The sequence below is a fragment of the Agrilus planipennis genome, unplaced genomic scaffold (assembly GCF_000699045.2).
Source record: "Agrilus planipennis isolate EAB-ADULT unplaced genomic scaffold, Apla_2.0 scaffold180, whole genome shotgun sequence".
In the NCBI taxonomy this organism is placed as follows: domain Eukaryota; kingdom Metazoa; phylum Arthropoda; class Insecta; order Coleoptera; family Buprestidae; genus Agrilus; species Agrilus planipennis.
In genome coordinates, this window is record NW_020442427.1 from 88,308 (window position 1) to 102,638 (window position 14,331).

The window sequence follows — 14,331 nt, forward strand, 5'->3', positions numbered from 1 at the left end:
GGGAAGTCCATTTCTTTATTCCTCTCGGGCATCAAACTGGAGAATCGTAGCATATCCAATTAACACAATCTGCTAATTTTATTTAATTGTAAGCCTTACAATGCTAATACTTCACCTCACTGAAACTTTTGGGTTCTAACAAGCTTAATTCTGAGATGTATAATTTGTTTGTTTCCATTAAAATAAGCGAAGATCTGAGATTCAGTCAGGGTCTTTCTTTCAATTTACGCAATTGGACAAGTAAAGTGAGACGTTGTCTAATGTAATTCGATGACGAAGCGGCTTCTTTATTTTCACACGATATCTATGAGACGCGCCTTGAAAACCATCAGTTTCATTCTACGACTTCAATTCCAAATTATTTCACAATTTGCGCCCCCATTTGTGGCAATCCAGCCAAGGAAATCAGTTACAAAACATCACAATCATCAAGATCCGTTACACTTTTCTTAATATTTGTGCACAAAAGAGGCATAACCACACATTTCATGATTTCAGTTCTTTCGATTTAAAGATAATACGTACTGGTTACGTACTAACCTACCTACAAACGTGGTAAACAAGATGGCGAAATAGTTTGTGGATAAAATTATAAAAATGCAATAAAACTAACGAAAATGTCCTTTGACAAAGGTACCTTTTTTAATGAAAATTTCTTTTATATACAACTATTGCCTCTTTAAAGGATAGGTACGAGAACAGATGTTTCCCTGAATGTCTTATTAGTCATTAATCATTGTATTCGAGTTTACTGAAAGCGAAATCACACAATGGGATTTGCTACTACGTAGGTAGTTGAAGAAAATGAAAACGTAAAACCTGTAGAAAGTGTCCGTGGAGATTGAGCGGTGGCTTAAACCCCAAAATCGCATTAGGACCAAATTGCCGGACGTGTATCCATCTTAATCGGTCACTGTATGCGGAAAAATGAAAGCAAGACAAAACATTTTGTTAATGCCCAACGCTGGTTCGTCAACGACGACGCTACCCTGCTGCCGAAGATTAATTGGACGATACAGAGGCGTGAGTGTAATTTAAATAGAACGTTTGAACAAATTCTTTCCGGGCTGTTTCCTTTTTCGCCTTTTAATTCTTCACAATTAATGTCCGGCTTATTCAGATATCACGCCGAACACGCAGACGACCACCGAAATCTCGGACTTTTCGGACCCATTCACCGTTCAACTAAATAAAAAAGTCTACGTTGCCATTCTGCTTCCATTTTTACTGACAGTAGTAAAAGAGGAATGACTTCCTTTGAGAATAATTTAGATTGAAGTTACTCAAAGAAAATTGCAACATTAATATTGTCGTTAGTGAACACGTCGCCCATTTTGTATATACGATAATATAGTTGAATGGAACGCCTTGCGCGATCTAATATGGTGAGGTCGAATCTCCATGTAATCAAAAGAAAATTCGTTTATATTCGGTGATAGTTGTAAGACCTTTCAAAACGATAAAAAAATCTTGATCGTAATAGGTAAATATTGAACAGAATTAGATAACAGTATCATTTTGTAAAGGTGGATTTCGTCGAATTAATAAGCTGCATTTATCAAACGATGATTTCTTGTAAAATTGCCTGAGTTATAATTAGTTCTATCGCCAAAACTTGTAACTTTGAGATACTGGTCGCTAATTGAGCAACTCCGTCAGCTTGTGGAGATATGTAATAAAAGTTTGATTGCGGTGTCACTCAGAAAGATAGATTACGATTACGAAGAAATAATAAAATTCCCGAACTTTTCCCCTTTTCCTTTCCTTTCTTACAATATTAGTAATAAAAACCCAAGTTAATATTTGAATGTTCGGCCTCCAATTAAAAGTCAAAATTTAATTGTAAATGCTTGTGTCTGTGTGGAGAAAATTTACGTTGTGTTTGTAAAGTAAGGTTTACTTTAAGGAATGTGGATTGGGATTCGGTCAAGAAAATGTTTTATCAGCTATTTCCCTCGAAGCGACCGAAATTTCAAATCTTTCCCTTGTCAAGGCTACTTTTGGATATTCTTGGTGGTTGAATTATTGGTTTCTAACTTAGCCTATAAATAATACACGCGTGTCAAAGTAACTTTTCCTTTGTCTGTTTGGTTGGCTGCTTGTTTGATTCATGGACCATCTTCCAAAAGACCTTGCAAGATCATTTTAATTATGGACTTTGTTTAGCTATTGTAATGGATTTGTTTCAGATACAAGAATAACCTTAATCAATGGAAGGCGGTACACCCTTCGTATTTTTCAGTAGATGTTTTATTGATATTCCTAAATCATACCTAGTTCTTTTGAAGATGATTTCGATAGCACATACAGACGTGAAGACAAAATTCTCAGAAACGATTCAGGCTAGTTTTTCATGAAATTTTAACAACTGTATTTATTATAAAAATAACAAATGATTGACGCTGACTAAATTTTGGGCAAAAACAAGGAGTACTATTAAAAGTTACCGAAGTTCTAGTTTGGATAAATTTATACCTTCAGGGTATCATGCGAAACATGAAAAGTGACATAAATATTGCTTAAAATATCTTCATTCGTGTTACTTCCCGATAAGGACAATTTAACAAATTTCATTCTCGCGACGAAACAATTGATTTGTAGAGAGTGATAGAATAAAGAAGGGCCGCGTAAAAAACACAACATGCCAGCTAGAGTAATATTTTTATTTTTCGTGGCAGCAGAGCTATAAATTATCATAAAATATGCTACTTCATCGCGGCGAGAAAGCTCGACTCATGTGGTGTGTATAATACATACCCTCTTATAGTTTACTGCGTTGTTGACGTTTAAAACGTTTTCACGCAACCAAGAAGATCGAGGGCTTTTTCAAAGATTTTCTCTATCAACGCCAAAACCAGAGGTTTAGCTTTATTTCTTAATATTGCACGTTGACAGATTTATAAGAAAGAAATGCATATTTTCTTATGAAGGTCCATTTTCGGGTTTTTCGTTCAATGTAGCTCCTTCCATACCCACTAAGTAGATAAGGCCAAAATATTTTCCTATGTAGGTTCATTTTGGATACTTCTATGCAATTTTACTCTGATGTTACGGCTATCAGCTGTTGGTAGCCATCTTTGACAGCTGTCAACGTTAGTCACTTTTTAGTACTTCGTCAATTGCGCCGAATGCTTTGCTCCTTCTGCGGATGATAGGCCCCTTAAGGCCCCCTTCATAAATTGCTCCTTAACACAAGGTGCTCCTTTGCTGCTGCATCTCCTGGGACTTTGTCGGTAGGCATATCAACCGTCGCCCTTTACATGAAAGAGGAATGTGTAGAAGCTTTAAAACATCGCTAATGACAGCTGTCAAAGATGGCTAATAACAGCTGACAGTCGTGACATCAGTGTAAAATTGAACGAACATGACGAAAAAAAATGAGATTTTGGTCCAGTCTGAAGGTTACTTATCTACCAAAGATAACCTAACTTTTTTAAAGTCTTGAAATATTCTCGTTACTTCGCCTGTTTTTTTATTAGCATTAGTCCTATGTAATGCATTTAGAACTTGATTTAGCTTTCGTTCTACACAAAATTTCCAACCAGTTAGTTGCAAGACGCCCCAGGGATTCACACTAAATTGCTAACTATTTGAATTGGAAAATTACATTGGCTAATTAACACGTGAACGTATTTTGGACAGAAATTGTACAATTTATTGACACATTCAATATGCAGAATAGACAATGACGCTTTTGCAAATATATTTGCACGTACGTTCAAAGGTATTGATAAAACAGTAATTTTGATGAATCGATATTGACAGAAGAGTATCGAATGAAAGTAAACAAAATAGATAATTCTCGGAATATCGAAAAAAGAAAAATGATCAGCATTTCATCCATTTTGACGCAAACGTTTTAGGCAAATGGTCGTCCCCATACACGTTTTCAAATTCGCAGAGGGTTTAAAATGGTTTTTCGCCCAATGTCACTAAAAATTATATCATGACACGTTGTAATTCGAGATATTCATTTTTGCGACGCCACTAAAACATTTACGAAATACTTGAAAGAAGCGACTTCAAATTTCTGTCGGTAAACACTAAAGGAAGGTTTACTGGAGTTCAATGTAACATGGAATTTCTGGGAATTAATCGTCATACTTCGTACATTCCACTCCAATGAACTACTGTGAAAGAATTTGTGGATTTTTCGGGCGCAAGCTCGAAGGAACTATTACTGCCAATTTTTAATACCATTCAAATATTCTATTTAAACAGTATTGTTTATTTGTTCTTTTATTTTCGAGTTGCGGAATATTTATTGCGCAAATCTGACTGGTTTTTACTGGTTTTTAAAACTGTTAATAGTAGTGAACGGGGTTGAGATTCATTCGACGTAAGCCAAAAACGACAGGGCAGAAAACGAGTAAATTCCTTTGGGATAAAAAGGTGATTTAAAAGAGTCCTTTATAAACGATGGTATCATTATAGAAAAAGGAATACTGTATAAAAAAAGAAAAACGAATGACAAACTTTCCATTTCCCATCGTTCCGCGTTTTATTCCTATGTGCCTGGCTTATTTTTTTGTTGTAGTAATTAATACGTTTCATTAGGATAATTAATTTTTTCTACTGGCGTATTGCTAGTGGTATTAGTCTAATTTCAGGATGGTTCAGTATATGACTTTTTAATCATTTGTTCAATTTCAAGTATTTTGTTGAAGATAAAAAGATTACAGTGAATATTTCTGTTTCTGTGATACTTCATCCAGTAATATCATCAAAAATTGATGGGTCTTATGTATGCTCACACAATATTTTGACAGGTTTTTGCTTCAGGTGTAGGTATACATATTTTATCACCCATGGGCGTAGTAGATTTTCAACACTATGGTTTTAAACTTTGTGCCGATATCGTGAGTCATCAGAGCCTTTTCCTCCGAGATCAATGAGCTTCCTAGGGGGGGCAGCGCCTTCACCCCCTTGCCCTTCTCGCTCATGGAGCGTTTCTGACACAATAAAATAATCTTTTATTGTAAACCATCTTGACCAATTGGTAAAGGTCTAGATGATAGCCCCCACCCCCTTCGGAGGAGACGGTCGGGGGATCAAAAGAGGAGGACTCCCCCACCACTGTACCATAAAAAGTTCGTGGCGGTCACCCCCATAAAAAGTTATGAGGGTTCAAAGTTAATAAATATGCCAATTTTTATACATTTCTAGGCCTGTAAATATTTATGTAGTCATTCTTAAACAATATTCAAAGGTAAAACTAATGAAAAATACATAAAAATATTGAGAAAGTTATATAAAACGTTATTTAAATATCTTTATCAATAGGTTAGGTTAGATTATCGGGTTTTGTGCAAGTGACCGCCCTCTTTCGATCCCCCACTTTCACCCGATTGAAAATAATTGTTTTATTGAATTATATTTGAATTATAGTGTAGGAAAATTGTCAAAATAATCTCCTATAACTTTTTATGGGGGTGAGACCGCAAACTTTTTATGGGGTTTTACTTAGATGACCACCCTCTTTCGATCCCCCCTTCCCCCATCATCTAACCCCCATAACATTTTATGGGGGTGAGATCGCCACGAACTTTTTATGGTACAATGGTGGGAGAGACCTCCTCTTGCGATCCAACCCACTCCCACCTCCCTTCAGGGGTGGGGGCCATCATCTAGACCTTTACCGACCCATTTTTTTCAGTGGTCGACTTAGATTGGAGGTGATAGTTCAGTTAGGTTCCGACGGTTTTCAAATAGATGTGATTGAAAGAACATATTCCACATGCCCACCATATTAAGCACATTCGTTCGTGCTTCCTATACCTCTAGTGTTAATCTTACTGAGTTTTGAACACCGGATCTCTTGCTATTTATTACAAATTTTCTCTCGGGTTTGTGTAGCTGAGCACAAAGCGACCGCCGGGAAATTGTATTGATTTCCCATTTTTTTATCGTTAGCATAATGTGGTTTTACGATTAGAAGAATAGACCTTTCCACGCTACGTAAGCTAGAAATAACGGCTACCGAAACACTTAAATCTGAATTATACGCATATCTATGGCAATGGCAATCTTGTGAACGCAATGAATGACAGAGATACTGCCATTTGCTTGAGGCCAATGTTTGTGCTCGATACCAATTTTCGGTACCTAGTTGAACTGATTAAAGTAGGGACTGAAGTGGTTATTATAAGATGGATAACGTAGTTATTATTTCATATATTAGCTAAATTTAGGGATCGTTAAGAGTACGTGTAAAGCGGTTTTTCGAATAATAATAGAGCACAATTCATTATACATTTATTGTATAAAACGAAAATAAATTGCCTGTCATTAATCATCACTTTATTATTTCATTTCAAGTAATATCAACATTAAAAGTGATTATAATATGTCCGTCACAAAATGACGTTATTGCGATCGTTATTTTTGATTTTCATTTTTTATTTTTGATTAGAGATTTAAATTTCAGCATAATGAAGTGTAATATATAGGTACATAGATAGATACATGGATGTACATTAATAACGATGACTGTTTTCTGGTTTAACCCTCTCCTATATATTACCTAAAATGAAATAACACTAACAAACTGATAAACTAGAAAAGTAGCTAACGGTTTTGCAACAAATAGTAACAGTGAAATAATTTAAACATGAAATTTAGTTAATCTTTCTTTGAACAAAATGTTTCAGTTTATGTTGAAGCTCTCCAGTGCCCATCCAAATTTAATATTTAGTTAAAAAGGGTCCAAAACAATATATTATTTCTTAGGATTTCACAAAGAACATTTTAAATGATATTTTGGGCTTCCGAAATTAAAAGTTGGTTAAGAATGGCCCCAAATTATAAACAATTGCCACCTAGTGACACCTGGCCGCCGTTATTTTATACAAATTTAAATTAACTTGAACCACTGTAAAGAGCGACATCTTGTTGGGCTAAGTTTGGTTAAAACTAACCCCAAAGTATGAATCACTTCCCTCGATATCTCAAAAATGTATTTTCATCAAAACAACATGTCACCTTACGACACCCTGCCCTGCTTATGTCATGCAAATTTAAATTGGCTTGAACCTTATGGCGGACCTAGGATATTCGGTACTCTACACTCCAAGTTTTGTTTGGGGGTCCCTTTTCATAAAAGATACAGTGCCTATTACGATGCAGAGTACACATCGTAACTGAGTTATAACATCGAACGGTAAACAATTATTTAAAATCAATTCAGTAATATTTACGTTGCATTGTGTACAGTCCGACCTTGAATATGCAGCAATCGATACTTTATAGTTGAAGAAGCAATAAATAATGCAAGATACGATAATAAGCTACCACCACCTGTTACCAAGGGACCATTTAAACCATGAAGTTCATATCAACACGACGTCTTAAAAAACAGCAGAGGGTAGCGCAAGATCGAGTTACCTTCAACAGAAAGAAGTCATTTCTATGCTCGCGAACGGTTAATTTAGAAATTGGAAAAAGGTTGTTAAAGGTGTATCTCTGGAACGCGGCGTTGTACGGGGCCGAAACATGGACAGTGGAAGCGCTTGAAAAAAAAAAACGGTTAGAAGCGTTCGAAATGTGGTGTTACAGGCGAATGATGAGGATACCGAGGATACTGAAGGTTAAAAAGAATAGGACAACAGAGGATTCTATGGATGTCAATAAGGAATAGGCGAGATAGGTTGATAGCACACTTTCTCGGACACGAAGGGCTAGTTAAAAATACATTAGAAGCAGACACAGGAGTTTAAGAGTAGAGGTAGAGCTAGATTAGTTAAAATATTTAATTAGAATAAGTTTGAAAAAGAAACTAACTTTATTAGATAACTAGATGTTGGAACTAACTATACATACACATTTCGACATTAACAAAGGTATTACATTTCCAAAACTTCTGATTGCCAATTAAGCAAGCCATTAAAATATGAAATTCAAAACTAATTGCTGAAACTGAAGACAAATTTACCAGAACGCACGTTTACATTTTCACCATCAGAATGTGACTACAAATTTAATGCTTATATTTATTTATTACTATAAATCCGTCTTCTGAGAAAACAGAGCAAACCGACATCATCAAGAAAGACAAACGTATTATGCTTTCAAGTAATACAAATACAACCCGGGTTATTACTCCCCTCTAAAACTGCCGGAAAACGTTTAAACGGCCATGGGGAGTTTGTATTATACTTTAAACGCATAGAATATTAGAATAGATGATGATGATTATAACGTATGATGAGCGGGGCTGCCCGCAATACTTGAAGTAAAACATTGGTTGGCCACGTAGAGAGCAGAGGTAAGAAAGCAACAGCTAAGCACAGCACACGCCGCCGGGACTCTAGTGGACTCTGCACACTACATCCATCTAATACAGCTGGCCGCCTGGCTTTCCCTCCCTCCGTCGCTGCCGCCTCTTACCACGCGATATACCCTCTAACCCCTCCATGCGGCCGTAACGCTCTTTTGTGACAGAAAAAATCTTATTACCCCGTCTATATAGAAGTTTCACCTCAATAAACAATTCCTAAAGAAATAATAAGTCATTAACCCTTTAAAAATTACTTTGTAACAGGTAGCATTCCAATACCTTTATGCACAAGCTTTCTGTGTCGTACTTTTTATGATATTCGAAATGGTTAGTATTTTTAGTCTTTCGTGATTACAACAGCATTTATTCAAACTACGGCGTTCTTTATTCTCTCCATTTCCGTGATTTGCTTTGTACGCTTGGCATGTCTAAAGGCAGATCTCGAAGTGTTCAAATGTCACACAGGCAATCACTTTGAATGTCTTAAACATCCCCAGGGACTGGTGTTTTGTCCTTCGTTGTTCATTTCAGAATTACGGTCCCACTTCAGACAATCAGTTACGCTTAATGGAAACATTTTGTTTTGTTTGTGAATCCTTTGTCCTTCTTGTTCAAAGATGGACGTGGGAGTTTATACCGTTTTTTAATGTCTGATTGAAAGGGCGTAATTTGGGGTTCTATGGAGCTATATTTACGATAATAATAACAATCGTAATCGATCACATAACCAGATTTCCACTTCAGAATCAATGGAAAATAAATTTACGAAATGCGCGAATGAAGTTGGTACTTGAGTGCCTGTAATAGCGTAGTACGTGTAGTAATGAGACATTACCAAAATGACGAATTCAAGATGACCTCCAAATTTTAATCATCCCTATTTTATAGGTACCCGCTACACTTACGGCTGAGTAGTGGTTGTGTCATATGATCCGCTAGTTTGATCACGTTATGATGGTAAATATCATAAATTGGTCCTCTCTGTTACAAAAGACCATACCATTTTTTTTTTGTAAATATACCTTAAAAAAAGTAGGAATTCTTTGTTCAGTCGAAATGCATTAAAACAAACATTGTCCAGATTAGATGAACAAACTCAAAACAGCTGGCTAGGTCGGCATTAAATTGCTCTCAAAGGATTTGTGGAAACAAAGGGCTGTGAAAGATTTCTCTCTTATCTCCATAAGTTTGTCTACATATAGAACGACCAGGAATATGAGAAGTAGGAAGTATGTACAAGCGTTTGGGCAGTAAGACTATTACTCGCAGCACACACACAACATGGTGCTAGACGAAACAACCACGCAAAAAGTAGAAAGCGGTTCCCACTCTTGAACACTCTTGAAGCAGAAGTTTCTGGTGTGTACTGTTTTATTTAAGAAGATTTATATAACTAAACCAAAATGGTATTGACAGATAGGTATGGAATGGAGATAAACTAAAATATATCAAAACTGTTTGTATCTGAGGAAGGAGAAACCCACAAGAGTTCGCCGATGTTCGATATCTAAGAAAAACCTAATCATTTGGCATTGAAGCCCTTTACATTACATGATGTAATATGATGCTGATGGACAGATAATCGATATGATTCAGTACCCCGTCTACTTAACTACTCACCTCATAGGAACATATTGGAAGTATGAGTAGGAGTTAAGAGGAGTAAAAGTAGACCTAGATTGCTATTTGCAAATAGTTAAAAATGTATACAGACTGCTCTAGATTTCAAGAAATACGAAGATTGACTCAAAACGGGAAGAAGTTGGGATGCGTGATATCTGTAATACACAAAAATAGTTTTAGTTGAAATTAATTTTCTGTCAGTACTACTTTAAATATGGTTCACTCTTGTTTTCATGCGCAGTTTCTTAATAATTGTAAAATAAAGCAATCATAAATCTTCACTCCTGTATTTTAGCAAATCTAATCATTTGGCATTGAAGTCCTTTACATTACAACAGCTTACTTTCAGTTACTTACTATTACATAAATTAGGTTTAAATGATCACTAAATTGCCAATCGTCGTTATCCCCTATTTATTTCAGTAGTCGTTCTCGGGATAATTGGTGATTGTACCTGTCGTTTCTCTAGCGTTAACTTGTACAAATGTAATGATCCAGAAACGTAACTCCTCTCTCGTGCATTAATTTAGCGTGGCATTTAGCGACGCGAACATAAAATAAACGATCACTCAGAAAGGTGCAATCTAATAAAGCTTCCTCCTCAATACCGTCACGTTTCCTAACACACGTCTTGTTCGGTACCTAAAAACCCGAAATTCATTGGCTCCCGTACCTAACGGGGAGGTTCAGTCTACTAATGACCTTTTTTGCAGCTAATGATTGTAATTAAAGACAGCTTAAGAGATAAACTACTAAAAAAAGTAGAATTCGTCGGAATCTAAGAAACATCAGAATTTGAAATGAACCACACAAGATGCAAGACAAATAAAAGTTTTTATTTGAAAAAAATCAGACATAAGGAAGTGTGTGGATCAAGGGAGGGTTCCACAACCAACTCATCATCATAAAGTCGTCAGTTATAAGACTGGTTGGACAGCACCTCTACTCTTTTCTATCCATAACCAAGTGTAGGTACTTTTTATCTCAAGCTTAGGTAGGTGTTAAGATGAAATACAATTGCCCAAAAGCAGATTTTTGCAATAATTATTTATTGAAATTGCTAAGTAGTCAGAGCATCGCCATCTAGTGGTACTTGAGGTTACTGGAGTATACACATGAAATACCTAATAGCATCCTTTGTTTGGATAGGATTACATTCACTTCCTTTTTAAGAGTTTCTACCAGTAACACATCGAGACTACCTGTGGCGTGCTGATGAGATCTAAACAGATTGAAATCACGATTTGCGTCTGGTAATTTTAATAAACCTTGCACTCTATTTACATTCATTTATCGCATACACTGTTCAATTAGACAACGTCTTCTGCGTTTTGTAGTATATCGATTGTTTAGCTTGAAAATGCTTGGCTTTGGAAATGTATGGTAAGGAATCTCTTTTTTATTAAAAGATGATCGATTGTAATTTCAACTTCAGTCTATTAATCTGAGCAGAGTCTGGGAAGATTTATAGCGAGCTGTTATTTGATAACTGCGTGTCATTCTACAGACATTAAATTTCGATTTACTTTAGTCCAGTATCGACTTCCGTTAAAAATTTATTGTAGACAAATACAGTTTATTTGAATTAATCTGCAGAAGGTATTTCATGAGGGGGATGGTTTATGTAGGTGGTGTATAATTTCGGAAATAGCAGATATAATAAAGAAATTTAATTTAATTTAATTTAAACTTTATTCTTTTTCAACAGTGCTGGATTAAATGTCTCTTCAAATGCCCTTCGAATTTTTACTAACTTTTAATATTGCACCCATAAATTCACTCATTTTTATGACAATGAACATGTTCGAATTTCATTATATTAATTAATATTTCACTTGATTTTTTCATCATACGTTAAACACGAAAACGCATTGCTCTCTGTCGCTATACTAATGAAGGTCGTGGTCAAACTAAAATAGTTGCTCAATTGCATTGAAGATGCTAGAAATACAGTCTTTCCCACCCTCTCATTTGATGTCAACGGTTAAACGGAGCAATGATCTGTCTACGTTCTTTGCTCATTGCAGCGATCTGTAATGACCGACGCCGATCACCGAACGAGAAGAATTAATCCAAGACACTATCACAATATATGACGGACTGAATGAAATATGCTCAACAGTAGCAGCTGCAGTTAACTTCTTTCCATTTTAGTTATAAATTTTGAAAATCGACAACAACCTCTTCATTTTATTTGATTCAATTGGTTACTTTTTTTGATTATTTAATTGAAAATCAAAACTGAAACTGATGACGAAGTTACAATCAAAATTACATTAGGTAACGCCGCCGCTGTATTTTTATAACATTTGAAAATGTTAGAAGATAAAAATTCGTTTGGCAGTTGAGATAAAATATTAAAACATAATTTAGGCAGTAGATATTGAAAAGTATGCTACATTGGAAAGATGCTACTGTGAAGCCATCGGCGAGGTTTTTGATTAGGAAGGGAAAAAATGTTTAAAAAGCTGGAAATTGTGTTTGCTCGTGAAAAATAATACCTGAGGGGCTATAAAAAAAGTTTCGTAGAATTCCGGAAAGAAAGTTCGAATTCTATTATAAAGGAACGTAGAACTAACGTCTGATTCTTATGATGACACGATCTGCATATTTTAAAGGAAAAGTGAGATAAAGAACAAAGGCAAAAAACAGATTCCCCACCTTTGGTTAAAATCAATCAAGATATTTCATACCTATTTGCAAAAATTTTTGTGTACTTCCACCCCTTCTGTTTCACGTATCCGCCCTTAAGGAACCCTCCAATTAAATATTCTAGATCCACATTTCTGTAAGTACTAACTGGAAGACCTAATTTAAAATAAACATAGAACACATACCCCCTCTGTATCTACCTTCTATTCTTTATGGGTTATCTGGCTACACAGAAGCGTAACATGCTTGGAATACAGAAGGAGGTAGGATAATATTCCGTATTTTTGGCGACGTTGATACCTTGCGTCCAGCTTTTATTAAACTATTATTAATCAAAATAAGATATTCCGTATTCGTTTCAAACATCCCTTGGGATGTGTTTGACTTACCTTCGCGCACAGTCAATCGCCTCTGTTAGTTCACTGGCATGGTTATCCTAGTGAGTTTGATCCACTTCCCTTTTTAATCAGAACGGGGCAAATAACCGAACCACTCGTAGAAGGTCTTGATTAACCACTTAAACGGCTTGTCGAACTTCCTCTACGGCTTCACGTCGAAAGAGATCTCTGAACTTGAGATCGATTACGATACTCGGAATAATTAATTTGCCTATCAAATTATACCTGGGAAAGAAGTCGGGAAATGACACTTGGAAAGAAAGAGGTTATAAGTGATTTTCATAGCAAAGATAAAAAGTTAGAAGTGATTGTTTGTTTTTTCTTGAGAGACCAATAAAACTTTCTTATATACGAATTAAGAGCATATTCTTATGTTTTCATTTTGCAATCAATTAGTGCAATAGCTCAAAAATCAAACTTGTACACTCAAAGAGAATACAAGATCCTCTACTGCACTTACATAATGGAAGTGGTTAATTGAGCAGCTCTCCTGTAGGTGGGGTGGACATCTTTTTAAGGTTTCGTACCTATACTAATAACATCTTCATCATCGTGCACCTAGGAGTTTAGACTTGATCATCAGTTTTAATTCTCTGTTTAATTTACGAGACCATTTCATGGAAAAGTATTTTATATTGATAAAGACCAGCTTTCATCCTTGATCCTTCACACGTGTTTTTTAAAGGCATATTTAGCCGAATATGTCTATAGCGCCAGCCGTTAACCGTTCGCGCATTTTCACTTCAAAATCGACTCATCGTTTTCCTAAAGAGGGCGTATCTAAGGAAACGGCACATTACCTTTAATATTAATCATGGCCGGAAGAACTCATTAAGCTGCATAAACAGTTTAGAAAAGAAGACATTTACCAAAGCCGAAACGGCAATTAGTGGTCGTTTTCCTGCGTAGTACCGAATTGTAACCGCCTTACTTTACTTGTAGAAAGCATCAGTCACGATAAAAAAGTTAATGTTCATTTGAATAAATCATTTTCGAGATGGAGAATTCGTTTTACTCAATACTTCAACAATTTATCTCAATTTGGCGCGTTCTCTTTTCCTTTTTATATCGAAAACGCCACGTTGGATTGGAATTTTGGCGTAGTCGTTTCTGACATCGCACATAACTAAGTAAAATTTTGTGTTCTTTTCAAATCCTATTTCCAATAATAACATTATACCGTTATCAGCTCGACAAGAAATAGAAATTGCTAGTGGAAATTGGATTGCGCGGATAATAACGAAACGGTAACTGCATACCCTCAAGGTAACTTAGAAATGCGAGTGTGGTTGTGATGATATGGCAACCATTTGCAAAGCAGGAAATTGGAAATGAAAATGACATCGTTTAGTTAATGAAGTGTGATTTGAACTACTTTAACTG

At 35.7% G+C, this 14,331-nt stretch overlaps 1 protein-coding gene and 1 long non-coding RNA gene across 5 annotated transcripts in view; one reads left to right on the forward strand and one right to left on the reverse strand.

Annotated features, from left to right (window-relative positions):
- The window catches only part of LOC108740569, a 123,119-nt gene that overhangs the window by 43,510 nt on the left and 65,278 nt on the right, over window positions 1-14,331 (reverse strand). The window lies entirely within an intron of this gene.
- LOC108740568 (gamma-aminobutyric acid type B receptor subunit 1) overlaps window positions 1-14,331 on the forward strand; it is a 172,165-nt gene that overhangs the window by 34,067 nt on the left and 123,767 nt on the right. The gene's annotated exons all lie outside the window — the stretch shown is intronic.